The sequence below is a fragment of the Nuphar pumila genome, chromosome 12 (assembly GCF_984573655.1).
Source record: "Nuphar pumila chromosome 12, dmNupPumi1.hap1.1, whole genome shotgun sequence".
NCBI classification, from domain to species: domain Eukaryota; kingdom Viridiplantae; phylum Streptophyta; class Magnoliopsida; order Nymphaeales; family Nymphaeaceae; genus Nuphar; species Nuphar pumila.
The window spans coordinates 26,882,197-26,895,736 of record NC_143260.1 but is presented as its reverse complement, the minus strand read 5'-3'; the positions used below and the strand labels follow the sequence as shown (position 1 = coordinate 26,895,736).

The following is a 13,540-nucleotide window of genomic DNA, read 5'->3' as shown; positions in this document are numbered from 1 at the left end:
TCCTTCTCGCTAACTGTTGCAACTGTGCTTCCATTATCATATCCACCATCAAATATTGGAAGAATGATGCCTTCTCCAGCCAGTCTGGAAACTGGGTCTTCACCTTGGTTAACAAGAGACCGATCATCTAACCTGGGACCAGCATTTGCATTATTTCATAAAACTGTTGTATTCTGCTCTATGGCATCCTGATCAGTGCCTGATGATTCAGTATCCATGCTAGTAGTGGCTGGAATTGCTGCTGGGTGAGGATCAGCAGGATCTGCATTTTGAGGTTCTTCGACCAGACAAACTTCCATTGTTCACTAAATGATGAACCACTGGCAAATCCAGCTCATTCAGCAATAGTATTGCTAATTGAATTGTTCGCAAAACCAACTTCTGATGAGTTTGTAGCACTAGGAGCTTCATTGACCACACTAGCTTCATTCATCATGCTATCTGCCAATAGAGTTTGATTAGAGTTTGTAGCCCGAGTCTCATTAGATGAACTGTCTGCAAGCATAGCTCCTTCTGAGTCCATGGAACTATAAGTATCATCTAGTGAACCATCTGGGACAGCAGCTTCATCCGGGTTTGTAGTCTCAGTTTGATAGAGACATGAATTCAATGCCTCAACAACATGATTCTTTGCTTCAATCTCTTCCAAGCTTTGCAACTGCATTCTGTACTCCTCAAATGTCCTTTGCATCCTATCCAACTCAGCTACAAGCTTTCCATATCTCTGCTGAAGATGTCGCTCAAGGTCTTTCTGATTATTCACTTGTGCAATTCCTCAATCCTAGAAGATGCTGCCAGTCGCTCCTGCTTCTGCAAAGCTCAAAAACATTAGAGTTCTGTTCCAGCAGTGTCCATCTGTTTGAAAGCAGATTCTATTCGTGGCCACATCTGCTCATTCAAATATAAACAATAAAGAAACAACTTTGTGCACCAAAACAATGAACAACCAACAGTAAAATAAATGCAATGAATGCACACGCAGTATCTTCTGTTCTTGGACAAGATAAAAGCAAGAGAAAATCCCTTTATTTTTATGAATAATGCTGGGCAAAGAGTAAAATTTAGCAGCAATAGTCTGCATGTTGCACTACTGCCTGTGTGCATCAGAAAATTGGAACCATGGAGACAAGCCCTACCTGATATCCATCTGTCAAAATCTTGATCTTCTTCTCAAGGCGATCTGCTTTCTTCATCTCATCTTTCACCCAATTTTTAACAGTTTCAAACTCACTCTGCAATGCAGCAAGCTCGTCACTGTTGCTGGCAACACTAACAAGACCATAACTGTTCCTTACTGGGAAGTACACAAGGTCTTCTTGACATGAATCATGTGCTTCAGAAAAGTCATTGAGAGAAGCATTTTCATGTCCCATTGCCACACGAAGGAGATCTCTTGTTCAATTAGTGAGTTAGCCTGGAAAAAGAAAATCCCAATAAATTGCACAGATAGTAATATCATGCCATCATCATAAATTTTATGCATTGTCTTGCTAAAAAAGAAATGAAATCATCGACTGACTATCACAAAAGCTGTCTAAAAAATTGTCATCCCTGTAAGATGCAAGTAGCGAACAGCAGAAGTGCCATTACCGATAAACTTACCACATAAAATCATATTAAAAATTACAATTTGCTAAACTTTTGAGGCAAAAGATTATCTAGGACAACTGCAGCCAGTGTTTTAGGAACACTTGACCATGAGGAAACATGTCTCCCAAGAAATCATTTCTGAAATGTGAAACACTATTTCTGAAACATCTAGGAAACATCAATAACATATAGGGAAACACGTTTCTCACCAATGTGAAATATGTTTTCCTAAGGGCCATTTGTTGCAAGGGAGAAGGAAGGGGACGAAAAGGGCCAACATATGAAAAAGGCTTGGCTTTCGAAAAAAAGCCTGCCATGCTGGCTTCATCATGCAACACCTTTCCCACGAGGCAAGGTATGAATCAATTTGCATGAAATGAGGAAGGAGGTGGCAAGCACTGGGGTCCACAACTGCCAGCATGGACTTTTCCCTTGACAATGTTTGGATGTTTGTTTTGCTGATGGTGGGAACGGCTGCCAGCGTGAACTTTTCATATGAAAAGACCCCATATTCCCTTGCAACAAATAGGCCCTAAGCAGAAAACAAGTTTCCCAATGTGTGGGGAAATGTTAGGATATTTACAACAACAAAATATATTTTTTAGCATCATGTACTGCCGGTCCCAAGCCCGGATAAATGAGGAGGGTTGCGGCAGGCCAGTGACAGCCAGCATAAAAACTTAGTCACACCCTATCAATATGAACCAATATGAGAATTTCGTTGGGGCATTCCCTACTGAGCGACGCACTGTACTCTATAGGCCCGGAGGCAGTGATAAATGGGCAAGGGTTGCTAGGTCGTCGCCCAGAAGCGACGCGTCACACCGGCGCCCGGGTGTGGTGTCAAATAGGCAAGGGTTCCCTCACTTTGTTGGACGGGTGAGGGTAAAGAAGATAGTCCAAGATCATAAAATTAGGTTAGCCACTTGGAACATAGGGCCTTTAATTGGTAAGTTGGTTGAGTTAGTAGATGTTATGTATAGGAGAAAGATTGATATTTTATGTCTACAAAAGACCAAATGAGTAGGTGAGAAAGCAAAAGTGATAGAACCTTGGGGATATAAGATTTGGTATATAAGAATAAATAGTAATAAGAATGGAGTAGGGATTGTTATTAGTCGTGAGTTTATAGATAATGTAGTTGAGGTCCGTAAGAAGGGTGATAGGATTTTACTTATTAAATTAGTATTAGGTACGGATATTATTAATATTATTAGTGTTTATGCACCTCAAGTAGGTTAAGATGATTCCATTAAGCATCAATTTTGGGAAGATTTAGATGGAGTAGTACAAGGGATATCTTATGGAGAAAAGCTTTTCATCGGCGGTGACCATAATGGACATATAGGCATTAGTAGGGATGAATTTGAGAGTAACCATGGAGGCTATGGTATAGGAGAAAGAAACGAAATTGGAGAAATGATTTTAGATTTTGGTTTGTCCTATGATATGATCATAGCAAACACTTGGTTTAGGAAGAGTGAGTCTCACCTAGTAACATTTAAAAGTGGGGTTAATACGAGTAAGATAGATTTTTCCTACTTAGAAAGATAGATAGGGGTTGTTGCATCGATTGTAAGGTTATACCGGGAGAAAGTGTAGCTACACAACATAGAGTCTTAATTTTAGATCTTAGAATTAAAAAATGTCGCAAAAGGGATAGACATATGATAGATCCTAGAATTAAGTGGTGGGCACTGAAAGGAGCTAAACAAGGAATGTTTGTAGAGCAGGTAGTTAAGGAAGCTGATTGGTGTCTCGAGGAGGATTCGAAATCAATGTGGAATAAGATAGCGGGTGGCATGAAAAAGGTGGCTAAGGAGGTATTGGGTGAGTCTAAAGGCGGTACACCGCTAGGTAAGGATACATCATGGTGGAACGAGGATGTCAAATTAGCTATTAAGGTTAAAAGAGTGTTATATAAATCTAAGTAAGAGTCGTGATAATGAGAATTTGGAGAAGTATATGATTGCAAAGAAGGAAACTAAAAAAGTAGTTCGAAACGCGAGGGATAAGGTATATAAGGAAGTTTATGACAAGTTGGATACCAAAGAGAGCGAGAAGGATATTTATAGGCTTGCAAAGATGAGAGATAGGAAATCGAGGGATCTGGGTATGGTTAGATGTATACAAAGGGTTTTAGTCAAAGATGAGGAGATTAAGGAGAGATGGAAAGATTATTTTGATAAGCTATTTAATGGAAGTCATGCTCAGGATCTTGGAGACTTCTCCATTCCTTTTCATGAGATGAATCGTGACTTCATGCGCAAGATTCAAAAGAAGAAAATTGCAGAGGCTTTGAAGAAAATGAAATCAAGAAGGGCAATTGGCCCAGATGGTATACCTATCGAGGCTTGAAAATGCTTGGGTGAAAAATGTTTAGAATGGTTGACAAATCTTTTTAACAAGATTTGGCGAACAAATAAGATGCCTAATGAGTGGAGGAAGAGTACTTTGGTGCCTCTATATAAGAATAAGGGTGATATACAAGATTGCACAAACTATCGTGGTATAAAACTCATGAGTCATACTATGAAGCTTTGGGAGAGGGTGATTGAGTATAGGTTGAGGAAGATTGTCATGATATCGGAGAATCAATTTGGTTTTATGCCTGAAAGATCAACTATGGAAGCTATACATCTTCTTAGGCAACTTATTGAGAGACATAGAGAGAGGAACAAAGATTTGCATATGGTTTTTATTGATTTAGAAAAGGCATATGATAGAGTACCTAGAGATGTTCTCTGGTGGACAATGATAAAGAAATGTGTTTCTCTCAAGTACATTAGTATAATTAAAGATATGTACAAAGGAGTAGTAACCAATGTCCGCACTTGTGGAGGTGTGACAACCAATTTTCCTATAACGGTTGGGTTACATCAAGGATATGCATTAAGCCCTTTCCTATTTGTTACAGTGATGGATGAACTTACGAGATCAATTCAAGAAAATGTGTCATGGTGTATGTTGTTTGCTGATGATATTGTTTTGATTGATGAGTCTAGAACTGGAATTAATGCTAAGTTAGAATTATGGAGACAGACATTGGAAGCAAGAGGTTTTAAGTTGAGTAAGAGTAAGACAAAATATATGAAATGTCGGTTTAGTAAGCAACGAAGTAGTGATGAGAGTATAGTGAAGCTTGGTGAGCAAGAAATACCGGTGGATGATTGTTTCAAATATTTGGGATATATCATTCAAAAGTATGGAGAAATTGATGGAGATGTAAATAATAGGATAAAGGTTGGGTGGATGAAATAGAAAAGTGCAATTGGAGTGTTGTGCGATCGTAGAATGCCATTTCGATTGAAGGAAAAGTTTTATAGGACGACAATTAGGCCCGCTTTACTATATGGTACGGAATGTTGGGATGCCAAGAGACATCATATTCAAAAAATGAGTGTAGCTGAGATGCGTATGCTTAGATGGATGTGTGGAAATACAATAAAAGATAAGATTCAGAATGAGGAGATACGTAAGAAGGTAGGCGTTGCATCCGTTGAAAATAAGATAAGAGAGAATCGTTTAGGATGGTTTGGACATATTCGGCGAAGGCCTGATGATGCTCCAGTTAGAAGGATGGAGAAATGGGAAAATATATTAGTTAAAAGAGGTCGGGGTAGGCCTAAGAAGACTTAATGGAGATGATAGGAAAGGATATGAATGCTTTGAACCTCACCGAGGACATGGCATTGGATAGAAATGATTGGAGGAGAAGGATTCATGTGGAAGACCCAGAATGATTTTCTTTTTTGGTTCATATCGCCGACCCCAATTGTTTTGGGACGAAGGCGTAGTTGTTGTTGTTGTTGTATGTATTTGGAAAACAAATTCATATAAATCGTAGTTTTTACATAACATTAAATTAGAAAATGAATGCAATATATTATATAAGAGAGGGAATGTAATTTGAATTCCAGTCAGTTTTAACTTTGTGAAAACCTAAAAATCCTTTAGTTTTGCACAATTGCTATATGTGTAAAAGTTGATTTCTATGATGGCATATTGAATAAAAGTTACGGCAGGGAATACTAACATAAAGTATTATACTATTATCTCTTTGAACCTCAAACATTTGATATTTAAAATAAAAATCCATATTTGCTTCCCAAAATGTTTCTCCACTCTCTTCCCCTTTTGACTTTTGCTTCCGAATTCTTTTCCAACTCATTTCCCACTTCCCATTTCATCAGGCCTTATTTCCTATTTCTGTTTCTCATAATGCTTCCCATTTCTATTTGCCTTCCTCGGAACTTAAGTGCAACAGATATGTCACATTCAGTTGTTTCTACCTCATTATTACTCATCAATTATCTTCATTTATAACAAAACAGAGTTGATAAGAGTAATCATCTGAAGTTCAAAAAAGTTCAAAAAACAAAGGAACACCCACTTAAGAGGGAAATTTCGATAATCATCACAAAATGAAACCCACGAACACACAGATCCTGGACATTTGAATTACTACCAAGCAAAAGTGGCAAATATCTTCTCAAAGAAAAAAAAAAAACTGCATGACATCCCAAGGAACCATTCCAAACAGCTCTTATTTTTAACCAGAATCATGCAGCAGCAACAATGATTTGCCAAAACAAACAACAGCAGTTTCCCAAAATAAGGCAGCATTTTCAATCAAAGACAGCAATAAGAGCAATTCCAATCATAAGATGAAAGCAGATCACAATGTAGGAGATGCATCCTATTGATCTGCTTTACTATAAATTTTATTGCCACAAAGCCTTGACAGAATTTTGAAATTTGGTTATACTGACACAACTTGAACATCCGTGTGCACATAAACTTTGAATCTAAACATTTGACAAATTTATTCTTGGCCGCATGCTTCTCTAAATATTGCATTATTCTCTTGGTTAATGATACCAAAGGGGAAGGCATCAAATGAAATTCAGACATATCTGTCAAGACTCAAGATATATAAGTATAGACAATACCACTTTCAGCTCATCCTCGTCAAAATCTTCAATCTCCGAAACAGAACCTGCGGATCTCCCAGCAGGGGCACCCTTGTGACCTTTTCTCTTCACATTGTCTACATTCCCATCCGATATTTAGCATTGTCATGTTCCAGCAATTTCAATAACTCCTCTCTGATAAATCCATCTGCCTGCTCAATTGGAGTGATTGGGACAAAGGAACCCTTGTCCACTGGCCAAGGAATTTCTGATTAGGTCCACCGCAGCTTTAGGTGGTCTAGGTAGTTCCCTCTGCAACACCTTTGATCTCTTCCTAAGGAGTACCTGCTGTCTTGCTTCTTCCTCTGCCTTTTCCCTAATATCCTGTCGGACGTATCTTCTTCAATATTTTCCTCAACTTCTTCACTTTCTTCTGGTAGTTCTTGCACAACTATCTGATACTCATTTTTCGGCTGAGGAAGATTTAACAACCCAGAACGCAGGTTTTTTTCTCAATTCTGCCTGCCTACGAAGCTCTAGCTTAGCACTCTGTCATGCCAATGTCCTCATTGATATGAAGATCATCCCGCAAAGGCGTCCCTTTTGGTGTCATACCATAAGAATAACCATCCCTTGATGGTGTCGTCCCGACTCTAGGGGTGATACCTGTACCTCCAGGTGTCATCATCGGTGTAGCCATTGGATTTGGTGTCTGAATTTCCCTTTTCTTGGGAGTAACACCGGAGAAATCTGAAGGGTGCAACTCTGAATTTCCCCACCCAACAGTGGTGTCTGTGACTCTTGCAGACGAGCAAGGTTTTCAGCTTCCATCATAATAGCATCGGCCTTCCCACCTGGGGTCCTTTGAGGTGTCCGAATAGGTGCCATCGCTTGCCTAGGAGTTTGCCCATAGTTTGCTAGAAGTCCGTGTCACAATATTCCCTCCATCCATTTCCTCCCCACCGGAGACAATATCACTTGCATAGCCTATCTTTGCAATCTCCTCCAATTCCTGGTCCGAGATCTGTGGGGCAGATAGCATCAACTTAGATCTCTTTCGAACGGCTTCAGGATCATTCAGCTTATTTACTTGCGGTATTGCTGCTGGTGCATCCTGCCTCTACAGAATCTTGTTTCTAGCAATATCTTGCTTCCTTAACTGTGCTTCAACATCAACCCTCCTTTTCCCTTCAAGCTCTTCGATAGTTGTTGGAAATTTTGGCTGTTCAACCGGTCTACCTCATCAGTGACATCAGAAAAGTCAGGAGGAGGTCTTTTCTCAAATGGTATCTCAGCATAGTAATCAATCCCTTTCCTTTTCTTACGCTGTCTGATGTTGATACCAGCAGCCTTTCGCTCCCTGCGTTTTTGGACGGAAGAAAGCCTCCTTGCCTCCTCAAGTTGCTTCTCTCTGGCTTTCCGCTTTGCCTTCTTTCCACATGTGTTAGCAAGGCGAGCACGAGCCTCTGAAAGCAGTTCCTTCTCGTCTTCATCCATGTCAACAGGGTCGGGCAGGTTTTGACTTAGGGTTGGGATCGATCTCACCTGGGCGTAGTTTTCTGGGATCATCAGAGGCCTCATATGTTTCATCTTTGAGGCATGCAACATCAAGGAGCTTCTCATAACGTTCCAAGCACTGTGAGTGAGTCCTGCCAACGATGGGGGCAATAGTTTGCCATTGTGTAGGCATGAGCTTCGCAATATGGAGAAGCTTCTCATCCTCTTCTCTTGTCCACTCCGTCTGGTCATCAATCCATCCATTACCATAAAAAAAGAAATCCAACATGCAGAAAAAATTCAAGGAAAATAAGTATTTTCATTTCAATGGAAGTGGGCAAGGCTTTTTCTTTTTTTCCCGTTTTTGACTAGCTCTCCCCTAATTCCAAAAGGGATCTTCATCAGAAAAGACATGCGTAGAGCATTTTCTTCTCAGAGATCCATAAAACAACAAATCGTCATCAATCAAAGAAATTAACTCGCAGTAAATTTATCTGAGCAACAAAACTGCAGAACCATTACATGGATGGAAAGCTCTAGTATCACTTATCAACTTCTGCTCATTTACCATAAACGAAGACAATTATACGGATGAAAAGCTTCTCAGATGAATCACTGATTCCCTACTGAAATCTACATTTACACTCCTCTTCCCTCTCGCAATAAAAAAGAACCTCAACTTACAATTTCTTTTAAAGTTCAATAAATGAATGAAGAAACATTAAGTAAACTATATACGCTGTGCAGCAAAATTGTTTGGAGAAAGTCGTTATACGGACAACCCAACAAGCAAATCTTTCAAAACCTTAATCTTACTGAGGAAAAAAATATAGAACTCCAAAATCATTCTTGTTGTCCCGCCCAGTATAGGGTCAGAGTTTGGTTGCAAAGAAGGGTATCCAATGAGTCGAGTGTGGTTTATGAAATTTTATACTAAACCCGGGTTCGACCTGAGTTCCAATTAAGATCCCTGTTTTTTTTAATGAAAAACCTTTTAATTTTTTTTTTTACTATTTTACTGGGTATGGACGGACCGGAACTGGTTTATGTAATTCTTATTGGATCTGGGTACGATTTTTCTTATGAAAAATCAGCCCGACTCGAATTGATTCCTGCATCATTCAGTTGGATCCATGTTTGGATCCACCCATTTTAGCAGGGATCCGAACCGTTGACACCCCAGTCTGGATCGTACTTTATCCAAATCTGATCGAAAGTGTGTGCAATAGGTCGGAATCAAGTCCAAGTCTGAATTAGATCCAATGAAGCAAGGTTGATAGTGTGTATGGTAATACTGGATCCAATAATAGGAGATTAAAAAAAACAGGTTTTTTAATATTTGCGAAAAATGTATATACATCAGACTTGATCCAAACTTGAATCTAAATCCAACATTCTATTATTCGTGTCTGATCTGTCTCCAAAAATAACCCGGCTAAGAAAATCTAAATTGGATCTTATTTTAAGGATTTGTATTTAGAAATAAAGTGGTCATATATGGATCGACGGTCCAAACAAAGCTGATTCATTTGCACCCCTACGGGGAACATTGGCCATCAAAACTGGACCAGCCTCATCCAATCTGGATTTATGCCAGGGTAGTTAAATGCTTCTGATTCGGGTCAGATATCACCAATATCAGATCGGACTAATTGGATATTTGCCTAAATGGGTTCAGATCCAAATGAAGAAAAGTTCATACTGAATCTGATCTTTTACATGCCATCAAATTCAGATATCCTTAGGGATGGCAATGGACCGGGGCGGGGGCGGGGGACAAGGTCTCCACCCCCACCCCGTCTCAAAATTAGAACCTCCATCCCCGCATGGGGATGGATTTTAACCTCCATCCCCGTTTCATGTCCTCCATCCCTGGTCCAAACAGGGGCAAGATGGGGTGGGGCCCCGTTTTCCCTAGGTCTATTGTCATCCCTTAGAAGGATTGGGATGGGGTCGGGCGGGGATCGGATGGGGACGGGGTGGGGTGGGAGAAAGCGTAAGTCCATCCCCGCTTGGGGATGCATTTTAACCTTCATCCCTGCCTTCATTCCCATTTCATGCTCTTCATCCCCGGTCCAAACGGGGCGAGTCAGGGCGAAACTCCGTTTTCGCTTGGTCCACCGCCATCCCTAGATATATGTAGGATTAGTAGCAAAAATTTAAACCATACACCATCGAGGTGGTATCCCATGTGGTAAGTTGAGTCTTGTGTCAAGCTGAAGGCCCATGATCGAATCTCTCTGTGTAAAATCTAGAAATTTTGATATTTTTTTAGATAAATAAAGGTAAGATTTTTTGCAAAAGGCATGTGATAATATCAGGTCTTTGGAATGAATTGACACTAGATCCGAACTAGATTACGTAGATCCAGTAATTTGATTCGGATTTGGTGATTGGATTCGGATTTTAGGAGAATCCAAAACCTAACCCGATTGCAATTGGATCTCGATGGATCCAAATATCTTATGATCCCTAACCAAGATATAAAGAAGAATTAACACATTTTCGTAGGTGTGTAAGAAAAGTCGGGAGAACCCACTTGGAAAAGGTGAAGCCGTTAAGGGAAAAACCCGAACAAGAGTTATCTAAATTAAACCAGACAAAACCTGCAACGCAATGGATTGTGGTGTGGTGGAGAGGCTCGTTACCTCTTGGGGATTTGACGCAGGTTTGAATCCGACCATGCTCACATGCACGTTTTGAGAAAAACATGTTTTTCTTTTTGTCAAAGACGCATAGAATCTTAGACACGTATAAATGAATTAAAAGATACACTCTTTGCAACGAAATAAAACATAGTGTAGTGAAGAGATTTGTTGCCTCTTTGGGGATAAACCCTAGTACAAACCCCCCATTGCACATGGGTTTTTACATCTTTGCATTTTAAGACTTTTTTATAAAAAAAAATTGTTAAAACCCTAGCCCCATGTTTTATCTACTTCTGAAACAAATGGTAACATGAGAAGTTATCACTTGCTTTTGCTAAGAAATTAAAATAGCTAAAATCTCTCTCATTCTCCATGATTTTAGGAGGAGCTTGCACACACAAATGTAGAAGGGCAAGAATAAAAAGAAGAAAAGTAGTTGGGAAAAACAAATGTGCGTGAAGGAGGAAGGAAAAAATGGTACTTTGGGTTAAAAGTTATCCAAATGAAGAAAACATGGTGGAGGGAGGCACACTTTTAGTTTTTTCAATTTTTTTTTGAAACACCCAACCAATTAAATAAAACCACCATAGCAAATATGGTGATTCACGATTTTGCTGTCATCTCTCTCTCTTTCTCTTCTCTAACCCATCTAAGAAAAAAAACCCTCCAGAATCTCCATTAGCTCTCTCACACTAAGAGATACTCCAGCCGGAATTGAAGGGATCATCGAAGCAAGCAATACCATTTTTTTGGGCACGATTCGTCAAATCGAGGTAAGGGGTGTTATGTCTGTGTGCGTGCGCTCGATGCCCTGTAGCACACGTATATTGTAGCACCCTGCGAATGTGTGAAAACACATCCATTCATTTAAAATAGTCACGACGGATGAGAGATCAAATCAGTCCTCATTTCAATGATTAATGGAGTTGCATAGGCTACGGTTGAATCTCCTACCATGGGATGTCGATCTGCTCTTAATAGGGAGATTATAGACATAGTCCAGATAACCATGTCATAGGCAGCGTTTTCTCTCTCTCTCTCTCTCTCTCTCTATATATATATATATATATATATATAAAGGTTAAAAAGGACAGACCGTTGGGACTGAGTACGCCCAATTGGTCGCCTCTGTTCGGGTGGCTAAGTGTCGGTGAACTTGGTAGACTAGGTCTGCTGCATTGAGTCGAAAGGAAGCTGCCGCTGCACCCTTGTAGGCAAAACAAACTGGGGTCAAACGATCCTAGCTCCTCACCAACTGTCGGTGACTGGTAGGATATGCTACCTTGTTCACCTGCCAGTGGTGGCAGCTATGAAGTATTGGCCTATCGATGGCTCATTGTAGCCCGAGTATGGTCGAAAGATAAATTTTTCATTGTAAAATATTTTTAGAGATAAAAATGTTGCTACGGTTTCACATGATTGTTATAGTGCCATGGAAGCACTTATGAAGAGTCATATGCCATGAGGGCGTACGAACAGTGGGGTACAAAAGCATACACCCTAGCCCAGAGATGAATGTTAAATACTCGAAGTGCTCGGCTCAGGGTTGAGCCAAATTCTTGAGAAAAAAATGGTTTATGCCTATTGGGAGTTGGTTGGGTAATATGCATACACTGTGATCGCCTCGAATATTGGTTGAGATTTTTTTGAAAATCCCTCGCGGTGCCATGATTCACAAGAAGAAATAAATAAAATATAAAGTATGCTTACATAACCTAACTACGAGATTTTAGGCATACCCGAAAGACGATATATGTTACTGGGTTCTCAGGGTTTTGGATACACCTGAAAGATGGTGTATGTTACCGAACTCATGTTCTACCTTGAAGAGGGTAGAAGGTACAAGCTCTGTGAAACAATTACACTTTGTGAGAGCAATGCGTCTCACCCGGTCCGCAGTCATCGGAGTTAGGGGGTCAGGACTACCAATACATCTTATTTGGTAGATCCAAGTCTTCTGCAGAAGTTACAAGATGCATCCTAATTCTAATTCTAGCTATTGTGGAGTACTCTCTCGATCATGAATCGTTTCCTTTGGATATTCGTACTGCTAGTCGTACGGGGTATTAATTGGAAAAACATAACAGACCCCCGTGTAATCTCGGTTTGATACAATGTCGAATGTTCGTACGTACCCACATGATAATTAACAAGAAAAACATAAAGTTAATTCACTTTGAGATCTTTCTAAGTATACTTCTACTTGTAGTTCACAGTCTAAAATTTATAGATGTAAATCATTCATGTGAGATGAGTGGCTTGAATCAAGATTGTTATACGTTCCAATTATTGTCTTATAATTGCAAATCATGTGTTAAATACATAGTTTTATTGATGATTCCACTTTGAGCAAGTTGTAATACATGAATTCTTAAAATGTTACATATATAATTGTACACATGACACTGAGCACATTCATATTGATATAATGCTTCTTACTCAGACAGGATGTAGTCTGACCCCTTCTGAATTACTATTTTTCACGTAGCGATTAAGTTGGAGCAATTGCGAAGGTCGCTGCGAAAGAAACCATGAGATTTCTATTTTTAATGATCTTGCATGAACTCTGAATTTTTTTTGGTTATTTCATTAATGGGGTTGTAATAACTTTAAGCAAAATTCTATTTAATGTTATTGAGTACTCTCTCCGTGTAACCCTTTAATCCGCCCAACTCTTAACCAAGCAATTTCGCTGTTTAAAAAAAAAAAATTCAAAAATTTCTGTTCAAATTGTTGGGGGCGTAACACTCTGCCACATGAGGCGGCTGTTGTTCTGGTCCGCCTAACCCCAGCTGGCTTATCAAAAGAAAAAAAATAGGACTTTTCATTAGGACTAGTTATACATAATGCCTATAGATGATGAACGACTAGATCCTCAATTAGAACTTGTTT

General features: G+C 39.6%; 1 pseudogene; it reads right to left on the bottom strand.

Moving 5' to 3' along the window:
* Nucleotides 1-334: 334 nt before the first annotated feature.
* Nucleotides 335-8,289, bottom strand: LOC149820399 (cell division cycle 5-like protein pseudogene; annotated as a pseudogene).
* Between the last annotated feature and the right edge of the window lie 5,251 nt (nt 8,290-13,540).